This window comes from Papio anubis, chromosome 14 (assembly GCF_008728515.1).
Source record: "Papio anubis isolate 15944 chromosome 14, Panubis1.0, whole genome shotgun sequence".
In the NCBI taxonomy this organism is placed as follows: Eukaryota; Metazoa; Chordata; class Mammalia; order Primates; family Cercopithecidae; genus Papio; species Papio anubis.
In genome coordinates this window covers 100,246,628-100,271,496 of record NC_044989.1, presented here as the reverse complement: position 1 = coordinate 100,271,496, position 24,869 = coordinate 100,246,628, and the positions used below count along the sequence as shown (strand labels likewise).

The 24,869-nt window shown below is 37.5% G+C and overlaps 1 long non-coding RNA gene across 1 annotated transcript in view; it reads right to left on the bottom strand.

The window, feature by feature from the left end:
• The window catches only part of LOC116270367, a 62,334-nt gene extending 42,837 nt beyond the window's left edge, over positions 1 to 19,497 (bottom strand). The window contains exons 1-2 of the long non-coding RNA XR_004178415.1: positions 19,482 to 19,497; positions 18,028 to 18,128 (exon numbers count right to left, since the gene is read on the bottom strand). This is a non-coding gene — a long non-coding RNA (uncharacterized LOC116270367). The remainder of the gene's footprint in view (positions 1 to 18,027; positions 18,129 to 19,481) is intronic.
• Between the last annotated feature and the right edge of the window lie 5,372 nt (positions 19,498 to 24,869).

Below are 24,869 nucleotides of genomic sequence, written 5' to 3'. Positions count from 1 at the left end.
AAGTGCTGGGATTACAGGCTTGAGCCACCGCGCCTGGCCAATTTTATTTTAATCTGATTTTATTATCTTATTTATTTTCTCTTTTTCTTAATCTAGCTAATGGTATTTTTATTTTTGTCTATCTTGTAAAAACCAACCTTTGTTAATATTTTCTATTTTTTAGTCTCAATTTCATTTATTTCTGTTCTGATCTTTATTATTTCCTTCTATTAATTTTTATTCTGTTTTTTTTCCTGCTTTTCTAGTGCCTTGAGTTCCATTTTTATACTGTTTATTTGAAGTTGTCCTACTTTTTTTTTTGAGATGACACCTCACTGCATTGCCCAGGCTGGAGTGCAGTGGCATGATCTCAGCTCATTGCAACCTCTGTCTCCTAGGTTCAAGAGATTCTCCTGCCTCAGCCTCCCAAGTAGCTGGGATTACAGGTGCACACCACCACACCAGGCTAATTTTTGTATTTTTAGTAGATTTGGGGTTTCACCATGTTGGCCAGGCTGGTCTCAAACTCCTGACCTCAAATGATCTGCTTGTCTTGGCCTCCCAAAGTGTTGGGATTCCTGGTGTGAGCCACCGTGCCCAGCGTGAAGTTGTTCTACTTTTGTGGTGTAAGTATTTATTGCTATAAAATTCCTTCTTAGTACCGCTGTTGCTTTATCTCATAGGTTTGGATATGTTGTGTTTTTACTTTTATTTGTTTCAAGACATTTTAAAATTTGCTTCTTAATTTCTTCATTTGCCCATTGACCACTAAGGAGCATGCTATTTTATTTCTGTACATTTGTAGAGTTTTCAAAGTTCCTCTTGTTATTTATTTTTAGTTTTATTCCATTGTTATCACAAAAAATACTTAACAGAATTTTGATGTTTTAAAAAATTGTCAAGATTTGTTTTGTGACCTAACATATGGGTCAATCCTGGAGAATGTTCTGTGTGCTGTTGGGAAGAATATGTATTCTGCAGCTGTTGGATGAAAAGTTCAGCAAATGTCAGGCCAATTTGGTCTAGAGTGTAGTTTAACTTCAACATTTCTTTGTTGCTTTTCTGTCTGGAATATCTGTCCATTGAGGAAAACAAGATGTTGAAGTCTTCTACTACTATATTATTGTCATCTCTCTCTCTCTCTTTAGATATATTAATATTTGTTTTATTTATTTAGTTGCCCTCATATCGAGTGCATATGTATTTACAATTGGTATATCCCTCTGCTAAATTGACTCCATCATTATAAAATGACCTTCTTTGCCTCTTTTTTACAGTTTTTCTTTTTTACTCAAAGTCTATTTTATCTGATATAAAAATAGTTACTCTTGCTCTCTATTGGTTTCCATTTGGATGCAATTTCTTTTTCCATCCCTTTATTTTCAGTCTATGCGTATCCTTATAGGTAAGATGAGTCTCTGGTAGGCAGAATATAGTTGGGTGTTGTTGTTTAAATCTATTCAGCCACTCTATATCATTTAACTGGAGAATTAAATTCATTTAGAATTAAGATTATTGGTAAGTATGAACTTGCTGCTGCCATTTTGTTAATTGTTTTCTGGTCGTTTTGTAGATTCTTTGTTCCTTTCTTACTTTTTTCCTTGCAGTTTTATGTCTTTCTACAGTGGTATGATTTTTTTCTTTTCATCTTTTGTGTATCTGTTACAGGCTATTGTTTTGTGGTTGCTCTTAGGCTTAAAAAAATCTTATATTTATAATAGGTAAATTTAAGGTGATAATAGCTTAATTTGATCATGTACACAAACTCCCCACTTTTACTCTTCCCCTTCCCATGTTTTGTTTTTGATGTCACACTTTAAAAATTTTTATGATAAAGATCTCTTAGGAAATTATTGTAGCTTTCATTGTTTTTAATAGTTTTGTCTTTGACCTTTATACTATAAATATACATGTTTTATCCACTGGCATTACACTATTAGACTGTTTTAATTTGACAGTGTACTTACTTTTACCAGTGAGTTTTATACTTTCATATGTTTTTATGATACCAATTAGTGTCCTCTTCCTTCAGCTTAAAGAACTTTTAGCGTGTTTTGTAATGCAGGTATAGTGGTGATAAATTATCTCAGCTTTTCTCTGTCTGAGAAAGCCTTTATTACCCTGCATTTTTGAAAGACAGAATTGGTGAGTTTAAAATTCTGGGTTGGCAATTTTCTCAGGGTTTTTAATATATCATTCTACTTCCTTCTGACTTGCAAGGTTTTTGCTGAGAAGTCCATTGATAGTCCTATGGGGGTTCCTGTATTTGGGATGATTCACTTTTGTCTTGCTGCTTTCAACACTCTTTGTCTCTAACTTTTGACAATTTGACTATGATGCATCATGTTCTAAGTGTCTTTGGATTTATTCTATTTGGTATCTCCTGTACTTCCTGGATATGGCTTTCTAATTTCCTCCCCAAACTTGGAAAGTTTTCTGCCATTTTTTAATGTGTTTTTTTTTTCCTTTCTTTCTTTTCTCCTCCTTCAGCATACCAATAATGTGCAAGTTGTTCTGCTGACAGTGTCCCTTAAGTCTCTTAGGCTATCTTTACTTTAAAAATTATTTTTGCTTCTCAGATTGAATGCTTTCTAGTGATCTGTCTTCAAGTCCACTGATCCTTTTCTCTGCCTGATCTATTCTCTTGTTGAATTACTCTAGTGGATTTTTCAATTCAGTACTAGCATTCTTCAGATCTATGATTTACATTTGGCACTTTTTAAAATACTTTCCATCTCTTTGTTGAAGTTCTCAGCTGGTTCTTGTATTGCTGTCTTGACCTCTGTGAGCACATTTATGACTATCATATTGAATTCACTGTTAGGTAAATCACAAAACTTCCCTTTGTTTGGGTTCCTGCAGATTTATTTTGTTCTTTTCTTTAAATTGACATATATTTTGCATATTTATGAGGGCATATGTGACTTTTTTACATGCATAAAATGTGTAATGATCAAGTCAGGGTATTTGTTCTTTATTTGGAATATATTTTCCTGTTTCTTCATTTTCTTTTATCCTCTATGCTGGTTTCTGCACATTAGGTAAGACAACTTTATAGCTCTCCCACACTGGCCTTGTGTGAGAGAAGGTTTTCACCAATTTGTCTTACCAAGGATTTTAAGGTGCACCTGGAACTTAGAATGTGCCATGTCTTGGCAGTACACCAATATTAGTATGATGGGAGCCTGGCTCCTTAGATGTAGCTAGAAAGTTTGGGGTGCTTGAGGTATGTCCTAGTTCTTGCTATCTTCATTGTGGTGCTACATGCAGGTGTTGTCTTCCACTCTCTCTGCACTAAGCTGAAGAGAAGATCTGTGGCAAATCCCTATACTCATATTCAGGCTGCACCTTCTGATTCTGGAGGAATAGCTGCTGGCTGCAGGCCTGTTATGTGTCTGCCTGATTGTTTTCTATGGCCATGGGTCACTCAGGATTGCAAAAGCCCTTTGACTTTCAGAGCTAGGTTAAGAAGAGAGTCCCTTAGGTGGTAGTTATGAAAGTTGTGGTGCTTGGTGCATGACCCAGTTCTTTCCAGAAAGAATGGATAGCCCTGGATTTGTCCCTGGGACAAACTTGGGTAGGTCTAATGAAGTGCCAAGCTCTGGCTCTGGCTAATGAAGGGCTATTGTTTTTTGACCCATTAGCTCCCTCATGCAAGTTAATTAGAAACCAGGCTATCAAATAGCCACTGGGAGTGTGTGTGTCTCAAGCCCCTTTTGGAGAGAAAGTGAGAGCTGCATGTTCTTATCCCTTCTTGGCACCTTTCCAAGGGGATGTAGTTCCCGGAAGTGTTTGGACACCTGTTTAAGGCCACCTCTTTGCTCAGTGATCAAGGGAGACTCACATATGCCTAGTCCCTTTTGTTCCCAAAGCTACTATATTTAAAATGCAGTCCTTTGGGATGTGGGAGGTAGCTTTAAATACTAGGGCTCTTAATATGTGTCCTAAATTTCTGGTGTTAAAAGGTAGTTGAATTTTTTAAGCCCTTTCTCTGCACTGCTCCAGAGGGATGAAGTCCTTGGAGGTGCAGAGACGTGTATATGTCACTCCCTTTTATTCCTAGAGCTAGGAGACTTAGGATTCAGTCCTTTGGGTAGACATTGTAAGAGTTAGGGTATATGGTGTGAGTGGACACTCCTCCCAGACTGGTAGTGGGTTAATAATTAACTGTCTCTTTAACCCTCCAATGCAAGTCACCCCACGACAGGCCCCAGTGTGTGATGTTCCCCACCCGGTGTCCAAGTGTTTTCATTGTTCAATTCCCACCTATGAGTGAGAACATGCAGTGTTTGGTTTTCTGTCCTTGCGAAAGTTTGCTCAGAATGATGGTTTCCAGCTTCATCCGTGTCCCTACAGAGGACATGAACTCATAATTTTTTATGGCTGCATAGTATTCCATGGTGTATATATGCCACATTTACTTAATCCAGTCTATCATTGATGGACATTTGGGTTGGTTCCAAGTCTGTGGTATTGTGAATAGTGCCGCAATAAACATATGTGTGCATGTGTCTTTATAGTAGCATGACTTATAATCCTTTGGGTATATGGAATCACTGGGTCAAATGGTATTTCTAGTTCTAGATCCTTGAGGAATTGCCACACTGTCTTTCACAATGGTTGAACTAGTTTACAGTGCCACCAACAGCGTAAAAGTGTTCCTATTTCTCCACATCCTCTCCAGCACCTGTTGTTTCCTGACTTTTTAATGATCGCCATTCTAACTGGTGTGAGGTGGTATCTCATTGTGGTTTTCATTTGCATTTCTCTGATGGCCAGTGATAATGAGCATTTTTTCATGTGTCTGTTGTCTGCATAAATGTCTTCTTTTGAGAAGTGTTTGTTCATATCCTTTGCCCACTTTTTGATGGGGTTGTTTGTTTTTTTCTTGTAAATTTGTTTCTTTGTAGATTCTGGATATTATCCCTTTGTCAGATGGGTAGATTGCAAAAATTTTCTCCAATTCTGTAGGTTGCCTGTTCACTCGGATGGTAGTTTCTTTTGCTATGCAGAAGCTCTTTAGTTTAATTAGATCCCATTTGTCAATTTTGGCATTTGTTGCCATTGCTTTCGGTGTTTTAGTCATGAAGTCCTTGCCCATGCCTATGTCCTGGCCTAATGTAAATGATGAGTTAATGGGTGCAGCACACCAACATGGCACATGTATACATATGTAACAAAGCTGCACATTGTGCCCATGTACCCTAGAACTTAAAGTATAATTTAAAAAAAATAAAAGTGAGTTATGCCAAAAAAAACAAACAAAACAAAACAAAACAAAACAAAACCACTGGATGAGTGTTCTCTAAGCCCCTTGGAGAAAGAAACAGAGGGCTGTGTTTAAGTACCTTCTGTGCATACTCCTGGAGGGATAAACTCACTGGAAGTGTTTGTACGTCTGTATAAAACCACTACTTTTACTTATGGTTTAAAGAGACAACACTTTTGTCCAATCTATGCTCCAGTAATTTCATTAGTGAATTAAGAGTCAACCCATGGGAAACTTAGGGTTAGGGTCCTACATGTGAGGTCTAGACCCTCTTCCCCACAGGGATTCCTTTTCCAATTGTGTGCTGCAGTGCCTGGATGGGGTCCATACCCAAGTTTTCCTCGGCTTTTCTTACATATTTGATATGGATGTTTTCTCAATTGCCCAGTGGGTAGGAGTCTCTGAATTGGTCTCTGACTTTCTCTTGGAGAGAACTGATTCATGAATAGATTTGTATTTGGTGCATCTGTGGGTAAAGGGAGAGTTAGGAGTTTCCTGTTCTGCTACATTGATGATGTCACTTCCACTTTCGTTATCTTTTCTTGATTAATCTTGCTAAGGGTTTCTCAATTGTAATAATGTCTTCAAAAAACCAATTTTTGCTTTGCTGACTTTGCCTATTGTTGAAATGTTTTCTCTTTCAGTTCATTCCTTTTTTTATTCCCACTATTTCCTTCCTTAATTTAAGGTTAAGTTGTGCTTCTATTTAAGAACTTAAGATGAAACCTTAGACCATTTAGTCTTCTTTTCTAATACAAGCACTTAATTTTCCTCTAAGGACTGTTTTACCCGCATCCCACAAATTTTCCAGTATCATGCAGTTCAAAATGTTGTCTGTTTTCTTTGTTATTTTACCTTTGAACCATATCCTTTTAAGGAATGTGTTGCCTTATTGTGAAATATTTAGAGATTTTCTAGATATTTCATTATTAATTTCTATTTAATTTATTAATTTCTTAATTTAATTTATTAATTTCTATTTAATTTTGTTAACTTCATAGAACATACTCTAAATTATTTCACTATTTTAAAATGTATTGAGGTTCTTTTAATGGTCTATCAGATGATCAATCTTGGTGCGATATCCATGTTCACTTGAAAATAATGTATATTTTGCATTTATTGGGTGTTTCCTTCAATAAATGTCAATTAGGCCATGTTGGATATTGTTGTTCAAATTTTTAATATCTTTTTGTCTTCTCATTCTATCAATTACTGAAGGAAGGATGTTAACATTTTAAATTATGATTAGAGATTTATTTATTTATTTCTGCCAATTTTATTCATTTATTTTGTAGGTCTGTTATTAAATACATACACATTTCAGATTATTATGTTTTCCTGAAGAACTGACCCTTTTATCATTATAAAATATCCATTGTTTAAGTGTGTGTTTTATTGGTCTCATGGATATGTTGTTTTTGGTTTTTCCCTTTTTGCCTTCTTTAGGGCTGCATGCGTTTGAGCATTGTGTATTATCTTCTCTGTTGAATTTCTCTATTTTTAAGGGATTACACTGAGGATCATGATATGTATCCTTATCTTATTCTACTTGAATTAACTTCACTTCTACTTGAATGTTAATCCAACTTAATTCTGAATTTGACTTGATACAATATTACACACACACACACACACACACACACACACACACACACACCCACCCACACACACCCCAGTATGTTTTAACAGTATAATTCATTTTATCCCTTCTCTTATCTTTTGTGCTATTATTTCGTACATTCACGGGACATAGAATTTTTGGTTGGCCATCTTTTCTTTCAGCTCTTTAAAAACGTAATTCAGCTGTTTTCTGATCGCCATTGTTTCTGATGAGAATTCAGCCATAATTTTACGTTGTTCCTCTCTACTTAATGTCTTTTTCTCTGCCTCCTGTTAAGAATTTATCTTTACCATTAATTATCAGCAGTTTACTATGGTGTGTTCACATATCCTTCTCTTTGTTGTTTTTTCCTGCTTGAGTTTCACTGAGATTCTTGGATTTGTATCTTGATGTTTTTACCCAAATTGAAGAAAATTTTAGCTATTCCTTCAAATACTCTTCTGCCTTTTTTTTTCTCTTCTTGTTTTTCTGTGACTTCAATCACATAAATGTTAAACTGCCCGATACTGTCCCACAGATCACTGAAGGGCGGTTCATATATGTATATATATATGCATTTTATACAGAAGGAGGCATAACAGTGGGATATATTTGTCATCACAGAGCTCAACTTAACTTGTGACCTTTCCCTTAGCTATAGCAACCTGAATTTAATCTATACCTCAAAGTTCACTAGAACTTTTCTCTCTCTTTCATGAAGCTGGTCCCTAATTCTTCTAGTCAAAATAGGTCATTTCCTTCTGTACATAACAGTTGAATTTTGTTGTTGTTGTTGTTGTTTTTAATATGACACTTCCTACTATGTCCAGTGTTTTATTTTTATTTATTTTTCGCTAGGGTTTTTGTTGGTTGGTTGATTGAGAGTATTCACTTTCGTTTTATCGTTTCAGTACCTGGAACTCACGTTACCTTCCAATTCTGCCTTATTGTTGGGCATCTTCCAAGCTCTACTTCTCTGTAGAGCTGTATGGGCAGCAAATTCTTGTTCCCAAAGAACCTTGCCATTATATACCAGACCCTTCAGAATGTGGCAAATCCTCCCTGGGAAGCCTCACAAGTGGCTCTTCTGTTTCTTGAGCTTCAGATTAACATGGTCCCCTGCATTCATTTCTGGCAATAACAAGCCTTGTGGAAAATAACAATGGCAAGGATATGAGGGAAAAAATGAGGGTTGAAATGACCAGTTAAAGTAGCACGGAGAACTTGCTCAGCTTATAGCAACGGACTTCTCTAGCTTATTGCCCACATATGTTCGGATGAATCAGGCCCAGATAGCTGTGTAGGTGGCCTCGCAGCATGTTCTCGATGTAATCTTCCTGTTAGTAGAAGGACTGTGAAAACTGCGATCCAGTACCCAGATAAAGTCATAAGAGGAGAGTCAACATATAAGCAGATATAATTTAATATCAGTGAGAGACAGGACATATTTGAAACAGAGTAGAGGGTTATATCAGATCCACGGTTCTTTAGAGTGAAATGGAAAAACAAATGTATCTCAAGAGCCAAAGAAATGCAAAATCTAATTAACCCTCTGGGTCATTGTATAACTTCTGGAGATCTTTTCCACGTAATTAGTCATTGTATAATTAATTCTGAGATTAGGACTACCTGATGACCTCCTGTGAGTATTGGAGTATTGACTTAGCCAACACAAATAGGTACGATATAGCCCATTTGACTCAAACCAAACATCACTCATGTCCTGCCTGAAATCTCTGGTCATTAAGACACTTGCCAAATTGAGAAGCTGTCCCCTAAAACTGCACAGGACAATAGTCATCAAATGGAGTAGAATGCAATAATTGTTTACTTAATGGGCAAATATCTTTCAAAGGCAGAAAGACTTAAAACTAAATATAGAAAATATTTGAAAGAATCAAATATATGGTATTAATATCCTTGAAATAAGAAATCTGTGCATGATTGATACTTTACATGTATATATATCACTCAAAATTTTAACTTGATAGAAACAACAGATTGACCTCATAATTCCAATTTGAAGTATATTTTTAAGCAATTGAAAAACTCATGATTTTTAAGTAGACATCTTAGTAAGATTAAAAATATCAATGGAAGGCTTAAGATAATTCAAGTTTCTCAATAAATATTTAAGTTTGATTCATCAAAATTTTAAGAGTTTTTTTTAAATTATGGAGGCTGAAACCTAAACATATGCATATTAAACTTAAAATATTGGTTTGGGGCGTTAAGAGAAGTTTTCCTTTTTGTAAAGTAGATAGAATGTTAGCCAAAGGCCCTCTTAAAGATGATTGTTAAAATTTGCTAGATAATAATAATAACATTTATCATTAGCTTTTAAAAACCAAAGTAAACCTCCACAGTGCTTTTCCATGCACAAGGCAGCCCTGCAAAACACACATTATTTAATGCGAACTAATCTCTTTGCTAAGCTTCCTGCCTGTTTGACTTTCCATTTGGCTTTTCTTCAAATCTCCTAGAAGATGCCTTCAGGCCTGGTGGTGGCAGGACAGAATCACTAGGTGACACCCAAAGACCATGAAAAGAGTTACCAGCTGGATGAGCTCTGTGAGGTTGGAGAGAGACAGGGAAGCTAGCAGAGAGGCAGGGAAGGCTTTGGGAGTCATCAGAAGTTTTTCAAGCGACTACAGATGACCCCTGGCTACAACTGGGGAAGGCCAAGTTTTATCCCTAAGTACACACTGTATCCGTCCACCTTTGGATCCAGCCCCTGATGTTTGGTCTTATTATCTTCAATGATAAGGAATGAGGAGTCAGAGCGTGTTTCTCCCCGAAAGCCAGTGTGACTCCTTGTTTCTGAGATTCTTTTGTTAGTCTTTGCTTGTTGAGGTTTTGTCTTTCCCTAAGGGTGAATTCCCTGGCACAATGGACCACTCCCAGCTCTATGCGGGTGCTTTAGCTGGCAAAAGAACTGAGGTTGAAATATGAGATTGACTTTCTGGGTGAGGTTCCTGTTTGTTCAAAGCCACCTCCTATCTTTCTCTTCTGAAGCCACCAAAGAAAACTCTGAAGATCCCGGAGTGACCCTTAATTAGCTCAGGGAGGAGGTACAGGGTAGCTGAAATAGAACTCCTTTCTTTTCTCCATAGCAAATACAGTCAGGGCCAAAAGCCTTTTATGGACTAATCATTTTTCCCTGGTTTGATCTATTATCTGGGTACATTGCAACAACTTTGCCTCTGTTCCTTTTAGACAAACAGCTAGGTTTTGAGTGAGTGATTTCTTTAGCTCCAGCAGCTATGATTTTGGGAGTGCCCAGCCATTATCTTCAAATGGCTATTCTCTTTCTTTTGGGGAAATGCAGTGGTATAACATCAGAGCTGCTCCTGGGGAAATAATGAAGTGGCCAAGGTCATGAAAGGATCTGGATTGCTGTTCCTCTGCTTGCCCTGACCCGCCTCCAGGCCTCAACACCAACCCCCGCTTATCAAAATATGTTCTTAGGAAAATTCAGAACAAACGCCTTCCATTTTGGTGGGTTAGATTTCTCAGAATACCAGCATCTGAGCCAAGTTTGAGAAAAATGAATTTCAGGCAGGAAAGTGGCTTAAAAGGGTTTTTTGGGGAAAGAGGGACTTCCCTCTCATACTAAGGACAGCCTTCCTAAAAGGAAATGCGTTTGCACAGATTAGTGTACAAATTCAAACTAAAACAAAAATTGGTCTAAACTAGTACTTTGGCTGAACTTGAACTAACTCGAAGTGGTTACTTTAAGTCCAAACTAAACATTAGAAAGCATTCTCTCAACAGTCTAGAATGTATCTTTAACCAAAGTTGAAAGAAATATGAGATTATGCCATCTTAGATTTGCCACATGATTTTAAATTGCTGTTCTTTTCGAGGCTTTCAATGGAAGCAATTGGACAAGTAGAAAGATTTAAAAAGTATTTTTCCGGACATTTGGACACAGGAACTATTTTCTCAGGATTAAGGGTAATCACGCTTACAATAATACTTGTTCCACTAACATTTTATCTTAACGATTCTCAAACTTCATTGTGGGTGAGAAATACACTCACCTGGGAGACAGCAGAATGATGGTTACCAGAGGCTGGGAAGGATAGTGAGGGAGAGGGGGACGTAGGGTTGGTTAATGGATACAAAAACAATAGAAAGAATGAGTAAGATTTAGTGTTTGATAGCACAACAGGGTGACTTTAATCAATAATAATTAAATTGTACATTTAAAAAAATGTAAAAGGGCCAGGCGCAGTGGGTCATGCCTATAATCCCAACACTTTGGGAGGCCGAGGGAGGCGGATCACTTGAGTCCGGGAGTTCGAGACCAGCCTGGCCAACATGGCGAAATCCCATCTCTACTAAAAATTCAAAAATTAGCCAGGCATGGTGGCACATGCCTGTAATCCTAGCTATGCAGGAGGCTGAGGCAGGAGTATCACTTGAACCTGGGAGGCGGAGGCTGCAGTGAGCCGAGATCACGCTGCTGCACTCCAACCTGGGTGACAGAATGAGATTCTGTTTCAAAATAAATAAATAAATAAATAAAACTGGATTGTTTGTAACACAAAGGATAAGTGCTGGAGGTGATAGCTACTCCATTAACCTTGATATGATTATGACACATTATACACTTGTGTCAAAATATCTCATGTAACCCACAAATATATACACTTACTATGTAACCACAAAAAATAAAAATTAAAAAAAAAATTAAAAGGATCACCTGGGGAATTTAAAAGCTCAGATGTCTATACACCCTTCTGCCTTTCTCCTTCAAGTGACCTAGTTGATCTATGCTGGAGCCCAGGAATCTACATTTTTGAGAACTACATCAAGTGTCTGATCACGGGTAAACCAGAGTGTTTCATTTCGACTGCAGGACTGTGTAACCATTTCCGGTGTAAAGGCTCTCTCTTTTTCTGGGCCAGACCTGCGCTGCGTGACCCAGCCTCTGTTTCTCCCCTTGCCTGCCCTGCTTCCTTCCCCGAGGAGCTAAGCCCTGTTGTACTGTGTTTCCTTGGTGCCTAATTTAATCTCTGGTTATGATTTACGTCCTTTGGGCAGGTGCTAATCACATAGGAAACTAATTCTCACTTGCTGAGGCTTCAATGCTCCCAGAATAAACTTCATACCCTTAAGAAAATGATCCCTCTGAAACTGTCATATGGATTTGATTATCACACTTCACAAAAAAACAAAGCAGATCTAAAAAAGCAACAGTATGATTAAAGTGTTACAGAAGGTTTCATAGGAGGTAGAATAAATAGGTTAGAATCTGTGTATCTGGAAAGTTGAAAATTCCCTAGAGGTAAGAATATAGAGGCTGCCTGGTAGAACCAGGTGGTGCCGTGGAGATCATGCTGGCGCCTCACTCCAGAGTCATTGCAAACACGTGGGTAAGAGCAAAACCTGCTGGGCCTTGTCTTCTTAAAAAACTCAAAAGACCTATCGCAGATTGGAAGAGATAGTTTTGGGAAGATAAAAGCAATATATGGCCCAACAAATTATGGATTAAATATAGGCAACTTATTACTAGCAATAAATCACCTAAAAGATTTTAAGAACATTCTTGAGACTTTTATGTATGTCGCACACATGAAGAAATCATTAAGAAAAAATAAGTGTTTTCAGACTCATCTCTAACATTTGAAAGAGACCAGGATTATGTCTTGCAAAGTTTTTTTCTTTATTGCTGGTTTGCTAAAACCAGGCTTTTCCTCTTGCAATGGCTGGCAACACGAAGCCTCAGCACATCTGTAAAGCAGCGTGCATGGTAGAAGAAGCACAGTGTGGGGCTCTCTGGGAATTTCCAGTACAGTTGAGAGATAAAATACATCCATGAACAGAAAATAACGCAACACGGCACAGCCAACAGAATGAGCTGTAGTTTGAGAGAGGAGTCCAACACTAGGAGAGATCAAATATTCCTGTTAGTTTCCAGTGATAAAAGTTAGCCTCCAGAGCCACACTTTGAACAGTTTTGTGCCTCAGTTCACTATAAAATAGAGATGATGATGACAGGAGTCACACCTACTTCATAAGGCTAAGATTCGATGTTAAGATTTGATTAATGTATGTAAAATGCATGACATCCAGTATAACAGCGTAATAAATAATTAGATCTTCATTACCATTGTGCTTTTCCTTTGGATTTTGTTTTTTACCACTCCACACCTCTTTCTTTTCACTTTTGAACTCTTATTCATCCCTCAAAACCCTACTCAAATCACACCTCTCTCAGGAAGCTGGCCTTGATTGCCAAATTTGGTTTTGAAGTACAAGATTGTCAGCTTTGATCACGTAGTTTTTGGCCACCTCCTCTACAGTCAATGCTCTTTGAGGTCAGAGAGTGAGAATCATCTGTGTCCGCAGACCTTAGCAGTGTGCTTAACACATAGTAGGTACCAAGCAAATATTTCTTCATTAAATGAAATGGCTTAGCTTGAATAGGGAAGGTGGATTTTATACTAAATCTCAAAGTCCAGGCAGAATCTTAAAGGACAAAAATTGAAGGAGAATAAAGTCTGATGAGTGAAAAACTATGGTTTGCGCTTCTTTGGTAAAGTTGTGATTTCCTCCTCCTGCTAGTCCTTATTCTTCGGTTGGAAAATTTATTTCAGGAGTGCATTTTTGGTTTGAGTGTTGATGTCATGATCGTTATTCCTTCACCAAACTGATTTAAAGGGTCCCAACACAGAATTTCTACTTCATAGGTTACTATTGTCACGAAATCCAATAATGAATGTTTGGGAGCATCACCACCCCCAATGAATTATTTGCACAGCACTTACGTCAATTTAACACTTAACTCCTTTTCTGTCTTATGCTTTGGATTCTGAGCCCCTTGAGTACAGAGACAGTATCTTACTCGCCACTAAATTGCACACCCAGAAGTGTGTAGTCAAAGTAGCTGCTCGGTAGATCCTGGCTGATTGAATGAATGGATGAATTGCTGGATAAGAGTGTACGATTTTATCAACAAAATAATTTATTTTCACTTCCTTAGCATGCCTTCTGCAAACATATATTTCTCTCTTTGATTAGTCTGCTTCCTATAGCTGGTTAACCAGCTGCACACAAATATCTGCCTGCTGATATTGCCCTCCCAAATTTTGTTTCAGGTGCTTCTTCCTTCACTTCAAAAGCTGACTAAATACCCAATATTGTCTCTCCACCTTAAGTTACACAATAATTAGATAAACCTCTATTACAGCAAAGATTGCATGCTGCTTGATTTTTTTTCCTCTTTCCTGAGATCTTAAGGAACTCATCATTGTATTCCTGAGCTTTGAATGTACTCATTCTTGATCACATGTATGGCATAAACTTTTTCTATGTTGCTTCATAGAGGCTGACTGGTAGAACCAGGTGGTGCCGGGGAGATCATGAATAATTTTAAATTTATTTTAAAATTTATTTAAAAAAAAAATCAATGCACATTGGCCAAGTGCAGTGGCTCACACCTGTAACCCCAGCACTTTGGGAGGCCCAGGCAGGAGGATTGCTTGAGCCCAGGAATTGAAGACCAGCCTGAGCAACGTGGTAATTTGAAATTATTAAACTAATATTTTTGGCATATTCAACATACCTGAATAATACCTTATATGTAGATATAAGTGCATAATGTATTGTTAGACATTTACATTTAATTATGTTCCAAATAATTGAATTTAAAAGTATTTGGAAAAGAATGTATATTTAAATAAATCTATGTCCTTGCTCTCTTTTCTGATTTTAATTTTTAAAAAAGGTATTACACTCTGGAATTTTTCTTGACTTACAAATGGCTCTATAATTTTTAAAAATATATTTTCCTCTTATAGCCTATAATATTAATATTACCAACACTGAGTATTATATTAATAGTGCTAGGTTGCTATTACTTAGAGTTTGAATTTTATAAGCTCTTATAACTGTTGTCAAATTATTTTTCAAACATTATCTGCCAGTTTCTGTGCTTCTCAGCAATGGGTAGATTTACTAGTTTTATTTATGTATTTCCCAACATTAGGCACCATAATGTACTTTTTAAAATAATTTAGTAGAGGAAATAACATTTATTTTTGCTTTCGTTTGCAACCTTTCACTATAAATGAAGTCGAACAATTTTCATCTTGCTTATACATTTTTATTTTCTTTTAAGTAAATTATCTTTTTTACATACTTTGTCCATAATGTGGTAAACTAATTTAGCAATTTGGGAGCATTAAAAATAATCACTAGATTTCAATAAACTAAATTTTTATAAGAGTATTTTTAATTATACCAATTCTCGTCACGCAGCTAGTGTTTACCGAGCTTAAAGCTCATGTCAATTACAGGAGTAGCCATTTCATTTGAGAAGGAAGTTGTAAAACTCAAATCATGGACCTATACTTGTTGTGATGAGAACCGATGAATATGGTGGATATTAATGTCCCCGTATCAATAAGCACCTGCTATCAATTACAATCCAGGGCCGGGGCGGCCGGACAGGTAGTTTCTGTTCTAGACCAAACCTAAGAGAAAGGTAGGCCACTTATCTCAGGTGAACACAAGGCTAATCAAACGCTGCTCTTTTCCCTATTTCACTTTTGTTTGCTTATTTAACCAGGCAAAAGTAGTTAACCACTCAGAGAAAACAGCTTCAACTCTGTTGACATAAAATTCATTTCACATGACCCACAGATAATCGTTGGCAGCCTTCAAAAGGGTACAAGCTCCTGCAACAACACCATTTCCTCAAATCCAACCGCAGTAGCAGCCCTACTTTCAGTCCATGCAAATTTTTTTTAAAGAACTAAATGATGATGAGCATTTTTTCATGTGTCTGAAACCATCATTCTTAGCAAACTATCACAAGAACAGAAAACCAAACACCGCATGTTCTCACTCACAGGTGGGAACTGAACAATGAGATCACTTGGACTCAGGAAGGGGGACATCACACACCGGGGCCTATCATGGGGAGGGGGGAGGGGGGAGGGATTGCATTGGGAGTTATACCTGATGTAAATGACGAGTTGATGGGTGCAGCACAGCAACATGGCACAAGTATACATATGTAACAAACCTGCACGTTATGCACATGTACCCTACAACTTAAAGTATAATAATAATAAATAAAAAAAAAAGAACTAAATGACCTTTTATTTGTCAGGCAGTTTCCATGAAGTAGGCTTAAAAACAATCATTCATAAAATATCAGTTTTGGAGCCTAAGTGATGACCACAGCTGAAGACATGCTAGAGCGATGGCTCTGTATCTTAGCTGCATATTGGACTCTTGTGGGAGCTTTAGAAGATAGTGATGGCTGCCTGTACCCCCACATCCTTCAGGGCTCTGATGTAATCGGCCCGGGATAAAGCCTAGGCATGGGGATTTTTAAAAGGCCCCCTACGCTAGGTTGAGAAACTCTCATTGTTCTAGGGGAAGATAATGGATAGGGTTTGACTACTGCCTGCTGCAGGTAGTTTCAATAATAAAAGATGAATGATAACACATATTAGTTTATTTCTCAAAGGAAAAGATTCATGAGGATGTTCTTGTCTATTTGTTTGTTTGAAGAAATGCCTGCAAAAATATCTAGAAATATAGAATAGATTCAAATGATGCAAGTTGATGAGATTTAGGGGAGAAAAGTAGTTCATGTTTGATACTTTACATAAATGCTACTAAATTCTATTTGTGCCTATCAGCATACCAAATCTAAATCGGATATTTAGGTGCTTTTGCCAACCATCTGATCCACATTTATTATTTTAGCATGTTTAACTCTATCCTCGTTTTATACTCCTGTTCTTTTCAGTGATACCCAGACTGCCTCCTTTATACACTTTCTTATCCCCAGTGCCTGGCAGTAGTGTCTGATAACATTCAGTAAATGGTTAGTGACTGAATGAATGAATTTTTCTTTATTGTTTTGCTAGCTCGATAGGCTGTTAGTAGTAGTAGTGCCACAGTGACCTCTGTTGATGAAACCAGGAAGTGCAGAGAGAAACTCTTGGAAGAAAGGAGTTATTTTAATGACAGTCAAGTTGAGGTTGAAATGCGAGCTGTGCCCAGTCTCAGAACTGAAGAGAAAATGGTATGAAATGCGAATGTGTTCACAGCATATGGAGAGAGCAACAGCACCACTGGTCTGTCCCAGCGAGTAGGCCAGCTCAGCAGTTTTCTTAACAGCTTGTCTGATTCTTTCTCTCCATGGTCATATGCCAGGGGCATAAGCTTCGATTTGCTCTCCTAAATAATTTTACTAGTTTGTCATCATTAAAAACTTAAATATTTCATACTATGCATTGATTTTCATTTTTTTGTAGAGCCTGAATTTTGCCATGTTGCTCAGGCTGGTCTTCAATTCCTGTTCTCAAGCAGTCTGCCTGCCTGGGCCTCCCAAAGTGCTGGGGTTACAGGGTGAGCCACTGCACCTGGCCAATGTGCATTGATTTTTTTTTTTTTAAATAAACTACCCAAGACATTCTAATTAAGGTATCTAAAAAACTGCACTCCATTTAAAAAAAAAATCATCGTGCTTTAGAGTAGGTTTTTAAAACTGTTCTTGTTTTTTATTTTTATTCATACTTATTGTTTGCATACTGATACATGGAGCCATTGAACTGGTACCCATCTCTCCAGTTCCCTGTTTCCTCTCATACTCCTAGTACTTGGTGTAAAATTTAGGGGGAAGAGAAAATAAAAGAGGCAGACTTTGATAACTGCTTAAGAAATTAAGTACAAGAATATTTAATCCCATGAAAGAAGTAAAAACAGGAAAATTGCCACCAAATAATAAGCACTGATAATATAGGGGACCAGCCAGCTAAGAGTTAACTTTGAGACTCTAGCACTAAACTGGGTGTCCCAGTTTCAACCTTTGCACCGACTGAATCAGTTAACTTTCTGCCTAATTAACTCAAACTTCAGACGGGATTATACATACAACATCCCATATGGACTGTGGGCCTACTTCCCCATCTAATCAGAAGATACAAAACTGCTTATCAGCATACAACTGATTACTTAGGGTTTAAAGGAAAAAAAGGGAGGTGAGGTATATCTTTGAATAGAAATGTCATATTGATACAAATGTTACCTGAACAAAACAATGATGATTTTAGAGGTGGTAAGAAAGAAAAGAGTACATAACATGCCAGTTAAATCATTAAAACATCATCTCCTTTGAATGAAGAATGAAAATACACTGGATCCTCACCTCATTGCCATCTTTGGGGTTTTGGTCCTGTGACCACTTTCACAGTGGGTCTGTGTTGTAGGCCTCCAAATAGCAATAAATGAACCGTCGGCCATCAGACCCTGGTGGAATTCAAAACAAAGAGTTCCGTATCAAATTATCCAACTATTTTTGTAAGACTCCAGGTTTAGTCTGTTTATTTTTCTTTACACACCCTGTCCCCAAAACTTTTGAAGAGTGCTAAAAATGATACAAAACCCAAGAAGATAACAATAATAAAGTAGAAGGAAGGAAACCAAAGATGGGGCCGTAAAATGGAGCCAGTAAAGACGTTAAGAATATGCATCACCATGGTATCTATGCGCATGCTTACACACGAACCAGACCACATATACTAAAAGCCACACTGCAGAATAACCTGGTCAAGAACTCCTTCACATAACATAAAAACAAATACGTTTCCCAGAAGACAACCAACTCTTCCTGGTATTAGACCAGAAAAAAGAAAAACATGCTTGGGTTCTTTGTGAAAAGAGAAACTATGTGGTACAATAAACAACGTCCTTAACAATTATCGTGATGCGAAGTTGCATAAGGGCTTTTCCTGAAATTGCTCCTCTTGAGGGGGAGCCCCGTTCAATCTGAGTTTCAGATAAACAAAGGAGACATACGTATACTAAACAATTACTCCTGGTTTATCTATGATTCAAATTTCAGTGGGCATTTGTAATTATATTTGCTAAATCTGGCACCCGTGGAGGAAAGCCTCGTATCAAAAGGCAGATCCCTACATCTGTGCATACATAATATCCCTGTTGAAAATATACAGCACCATGCAGGGACCAGCCCAGATCAGTGCTACAGCTTAGTGAGTTTAAGTACTCGGGGTAAAAAAAAAATTCAACCACACTCAAAAATTAAAACATTTGATGAGAAAGCACTTTTGGGGGAGTTGAGGACTGGTGAAAGTTCTATGTAAAAGTACATGGAAATTGACTATTTTGTCAGGTCATTACTGCTTACCTACAAACAATTCGTGGAACACTAGTGTTTTAGCTTGTTTACTTTTTTTTTTTTGGTACCATATAAATGATGGGGCACTGACATAGTTTAATATCTTAAATTATATATATAGTTAATATCTTAAAATAGAGCTTGTAACCTATATAATGGATTGTGAGAACCTAGCAAAACATTCCAAATGCATTTTACAGCATTAATTATTGATTAAAAAAATGGACAAAAATGACATTGCAAAAATTTTTGCATTTTTACTTTGAATGTTTTTGATCTGGCTATATAATAATCAATATCTCAAAGCTCATGAATATTTCTAAATGATTTAACGACTTAATAATTAGTTAATATTATTTATATTTACTAATATTAATGATCTAATTATCTAATATGAGACATTAATATTAGATGACTAAAGTATTTAGTAAAACATTTTAAAACTACATGTAGATACTTACAAAATGTATTATCAAGGCCAATTAATTTCCTTCCTCTTTGTAGATGAATTGCTCCTATCATGGTTGTTAATATTAGGAAGAAAAATATAGCTACTTAGATCATCTAATAACTTATTCTGTTAATTTTAGTATGAAGCAATTAAACTTTGCATTTTCTCAATGTAGTTACTTAAACACAAATCAAGATGTAGGACTTAATTTTCTCTTTCCTCACATCCAACTCAATACATATTCTAAAGACAGTTTTAAAAATCTGAATCCCAAAATGTTGCATCTGTAATAAAATTGATTCCCTATACATTCGAATTCAAAATTACTCCTGATCTGACATTCAAGAATTTTATGGAATTTACTAAAGAAAACAAAATATTTGAACATTCCTCACAGAACATAAATCCTGGCCATAATTTACTTGACAATGTCCCTATTGATGAACACACTTATTTTGTTTCTCACCTTTTGTTTTATAAACAATGCAGCCCAGAATATCCCTGCAAATCTATTTTGCACATGTGTATTAGTATAGCTGTACACGGAGTCCTAGAAGGTCAGTCGTGGGCTCAAATAGATTCCCCAGTTTTACATTTAATAGAAATTGCCAAATTGCCCCTAAATAAATTAGATCAATTTTCTGTCTAGCCACAGAATAAGACAATGTTGTCCAGCATCCTTAGTAACAACATGGTTAGTAACTGCAGGTTTTAACTTTTTCCAGTTTTATAGGTAAAAGAAACAATAACTCCATCTTTTTTTTTTTTTTTTGAAATACACTTTCTCTTTGTCACCCAGGCTGGAGTGCAATGGCACAATCATGGCTCACTGCAACCTCCGCATCCCAGTTCAAGTGAGTTTCCTGCCTCAGCCTCCCAAGTAGCTGGGATGACAGGCGCACTCCACCACTCCCAACTAATTTTTTACATTTGTGGCAGAGTCGGGGTTTCGCCATGTTGGCCAGGCTGGTCTCGAACTCTGAACCTCAAGTGATCTCTCTGCCTCGGCCTCCCAAAGTGCTGGGATTACAGGTGCGAGCCACTGTGCCCGGCCTTCTCCATCTTATATCAATTTGGAATGCATCAGTTATAAATGCAGTTGTAGTTGATACCTGTCAATTTTCAGCTCCTGGCATTCATCCCCCATGCTCAGCTCCCTCTCACACTTCCCACTGCTATGGGATCATCTTTTGAGGATGGCTCCATTGTGTGTCAGTGGTAGGTGGTAGAGTCCAGCAAGACAGTGGATACAATGTGGCTTACCCTTGGACAATATGACTCTCTTGTGGACACTGATTCTTTAGAGAGGGACCCAAGGGCGATGGTGCAGGTTGGAGCCACAGCTGCTGCAGTGGCGGCTGCTGCATGAGTGTGTGGAGGCTACAGTGTGATGTTGTCTGTGATCCTTGCAGCACAGTGCTCCAGAGATCTGTGGCACTGGTCTAGTCCGGAACATAAGCTGGTATGCTCTGAGTCCCGGATACTTTTCCAATGCATTCAGTTCCTCTTTAAGATAATCAATGCATTCTTTCTCCTTGCAACCACAAATGCTGCCACGATTCTACAGAGGTTCGTCATAATATTCCTTTAAATTGCAAAACCTTTAAATAGTGAATCCTTCCAGTGCATGAAGATGATTTGCTAATTGGCTTATCAAATTCCCAGGAATTCATCTATGGTAATAAGCAAAGTGAATCTAAATTTTAAAAGAATTGTTAGAGTGAACACAACTAGAGAACAGTCATATCAGCTCTCAGTGGGACTGGGCATTTTTTAACAAAAAATGTTACACCATGACATAAATTGGGAGGGACACACACAATACACAAATGGTGTTCAAGATTTCAAATACAGGACAGGGTCATGAGAACTAACGTTTGTTGATCTCTGGCTTCCAAGATTAGAAAAAATAAAGATGGCCGGGTGCAGTGGCTCATGCCTGTAATCCCAGCGCTTTGGGAGGCTGAGGTGGGTGAATCACGAGGTCAGGAGTTGAAGACCAGTCTGGCTAAGATGGTGAAACCCCGTCTCTACTAAAAACACAAAAGTTAGCTGGGCATGGTGGCAGGCGCCTATAATCCCAGCTACTTGGGAGGCTGAGGCAGGAGAATTGCTTGAATCCAGGGGGCAGAGGTTGCAGCGAGTTGAGATCACACCACTGTACTCTAGCCTGGGTGACAGAGTGAGACTCTGTCTCAAAAAAAAATAAAATAAAATAAAAAAAAAATAAAACAGAAAAGAAAAAATAAAAAATACTTTCATTTCAATTTAGTAATCAGCTAGCAAAAAGCAAAGTATTTGCTTCATTTGTATTTGGACTGTACCAAATACCAATACCTATGCCATGTAAGTAGATGGCGCTCCCCATGGTCTGCTGTTCTGCCAGGTGTAGAGCCCAGGCAGGAGTCATCCAGTTCAAGCAAACCTGGAGTCCCATGAGTGCTGCTCTCGTGCCATTAGCCAGGGGAGCACCCTGTCAGCCTCTAGAGGCTCCCAACTACAGCGGACCACGTAGAGCAGCATCTTGTTAGGTCGCAGTTGTAGCCTCTTGTGTTCTACGTGCACTTCAGTATTCTTCATAAAGTAGTCCCAGGTCTTTGGAAGATCTCACTGTGTCTACCTCAGGAACATTTGTAGCATTCATTGCACAAATCCCTTATGTATGCTATATAAGGCACTATTTCTGTTTGTTATTAAGTTTTGTATAGGGAAAACCTATACAAAACTTAATAACCTTCCCTTATCACATGGTTGCATACATAATACAGCAGTTGCTGTATTATGTTGAAGTGTAGTTTTGAATTTTGATTATTTCTTCCCTTCTCTATGTCTCTCTTTCTCTCTCTCTCTCTTTCTCTCTGTCTTTCTCTCTCTCTCTCTCATCTATCTGTCTCTATATATACATCCCTCCCTTTGGCCAAAGCAATCTTTTATTGATATATAATTTACCTTAATGCATAGATGTTAAGATTTTGAATATTTAGCCTGATTAGTTTTATCAATTGTAGACACTCATTTAACCACCACCCATAAGGAAATAGTGAGCATTTCCCAAACCCCAGAAAATCCTCTCATGCTCCTTTCTAGTCAACTCTGCAACCTTCCCCCAAGAGAAAAACACCATTTTAATTTCTGTCACATAGTTGTGTTCTGGCTATACTGACCTTCATGTGAATTGAATCACGTGACTTTTCTGTTATGTTTCTGAAGTGTATCCAAATTGGTGTGTGTGTCAGCAGATTGTTTCTTTTCACTGAGGAGTATTTTACTTTGACTCAGTGTGTATGAATGAACACACCACAATTCATTGATCCACTCTCCTGCTGATGGGCATTTGAGTTGTCTCCAGTTTGAGACAATTATGAATGACGCTACCATGACGTTTTACTCTAAGTCTTTTTGTGGACATAGAGTCTTTCCTTCTCTTGAGTAATACCTAGGAGTTAAATCTCTGGGTCATGGAGTAAGTTTAACTTTATAGGAAATTGCAAAAGGCTTCTCCAATGTGGTTGGACATTGTTATCCTCCTACCAGCAATAGATGAGAGTCCCAGTTGCTTCACTTACTAACATTTAGCTTTGTCAGATTTTTCTATAAGAGTCACCCTACTGTACGTAAAACAGTATCTCATTGAGATTTTAATTGGCATTTCCTGATGGTTAATGATATTAAGCATCTTTTCATGTGCATATCTTCTTTTGGGAAATATTTATCCAAGTCTAATAGGGTGGCCATCCTTAACTGGGTTTTTGTGTTTTGATTATTGTTTTCTCTGAGTTATATATTTTGGATTCAAATATTTAGCCAGATATGTGTATTGCAAAATTTTTTTTTCAAAATGTCATAATCTCCTAAAGAAAAATGGCAAGTAAATGTCATAACTATTTTGTAGGGTAGCTAGGCCCAAATAATTAAAGTGACAGACCTATATATCGGGCATTGATTGACACAAGCTTTCTGTATAACAAACTACCCCCATCTTCAGTGGCTTAAAACAATAAGCGTTTATTTAGCCACCAAGAGCATGGCTTGGTTGGGCTCAGCCACAGCATCTTGGCTAGCATAGCTGTGGAACATGGTCTCACTCTCCTCCTGGGGTAAGCAGGTTAGCACAGGCATAGTCTTCTCATGGCATGGCTGAGGCGCAAGACAGCTAGCAGAAACACGCAAGACCCCTTGAGTCCTAGACTCAGAATGACACAGTGTTACTTTCACATTAATCTACTGCCTCAAGCATCCCTCATGGTTGAAACCAGGGCTAAGACGTAGAGAAATATACCCTGCCCCCGGTGAGAGAGCTTTGCTAACTTACTTGAAAAATGTCATAGCATCAGAAAGAAATGAAGAATGGACAGTAATTAATGAAATATATCACAGACATATAAAAGTCATGTTTACAAGTGCATTTTTCAGGAATGTATGACACAAAATAGACATGATGAATAATTTAGATAATCTGCACCTTAATTCTCTCAATCTAATTTCTTACTTCTGTTTAGTCTTCAACTAGTCCTAAAACAATTTACTAATTTAAGAATTAATTCATTCAACAATTATTTAGAATATTTCTTATATTCCAGGTGCCATACTAGGTTCTATCACAACAGCAGTGGTCAAGACAACCAGAGTTTCTGTAAGTCAGAAGTGGATCCAGACAACTAAGTAGAAACTTTCATTTCAGTGGGATGTTACAGGAGCCAATTAGAAAGGCACACTCATGGTGCAAAGCAAGGTTTTACAAAGAAAAATGCTACAGGAGCCCATTGCCTAGAGTCATGGTACAAAGCAAGGTTTTACAAAGAAAATGACATCTAAGCTGTGAGTTAAAAAAAGCAAATAAATATGAATTGAAAAGGCAGAGGTAGAGAAGAGGTGTGTTAGTATGAGTAAGAGTTATGGAGGGCATGATGGCTTAGAAGTTAAAGCAGTTAGATGTAGCACAGAGTTTGAGTGGAAAGATTATTGTCGCCACACAATGGATCACAGAATTAGAGAAACAGGAGGCAGAGAGGCTATTGAGGTATCCTAGGCTCCAGGTGCTGGAGGAGCAAATGGGATGAAGAGATGTGAATGGATTCCAGTGATATTTGGAAGTCATAGTAAGAAGACTTGGAGTTTGACTTGATGTGGCATATGAAGAAGAAAGATAAACCAAGTATAATGCCAAAGTTTCTTAAGCAGCTAAATAGACGGTCTTGCATTTAATAAAATGAGGATTTGAGGCAAGGGTCACATTGGATTTAGGAAGGGACACATAATGCATTTGTTTCTTTTTTGAAAATAAATTATTTCATTCTAGCAAGAACACTTAAGATGAAGTTACCCTCTTAACCACTTTCTAAGTGTACAATACAGTATTGTTAACTATAGAAATGATGTGGTACAGTAGACCTCTAGA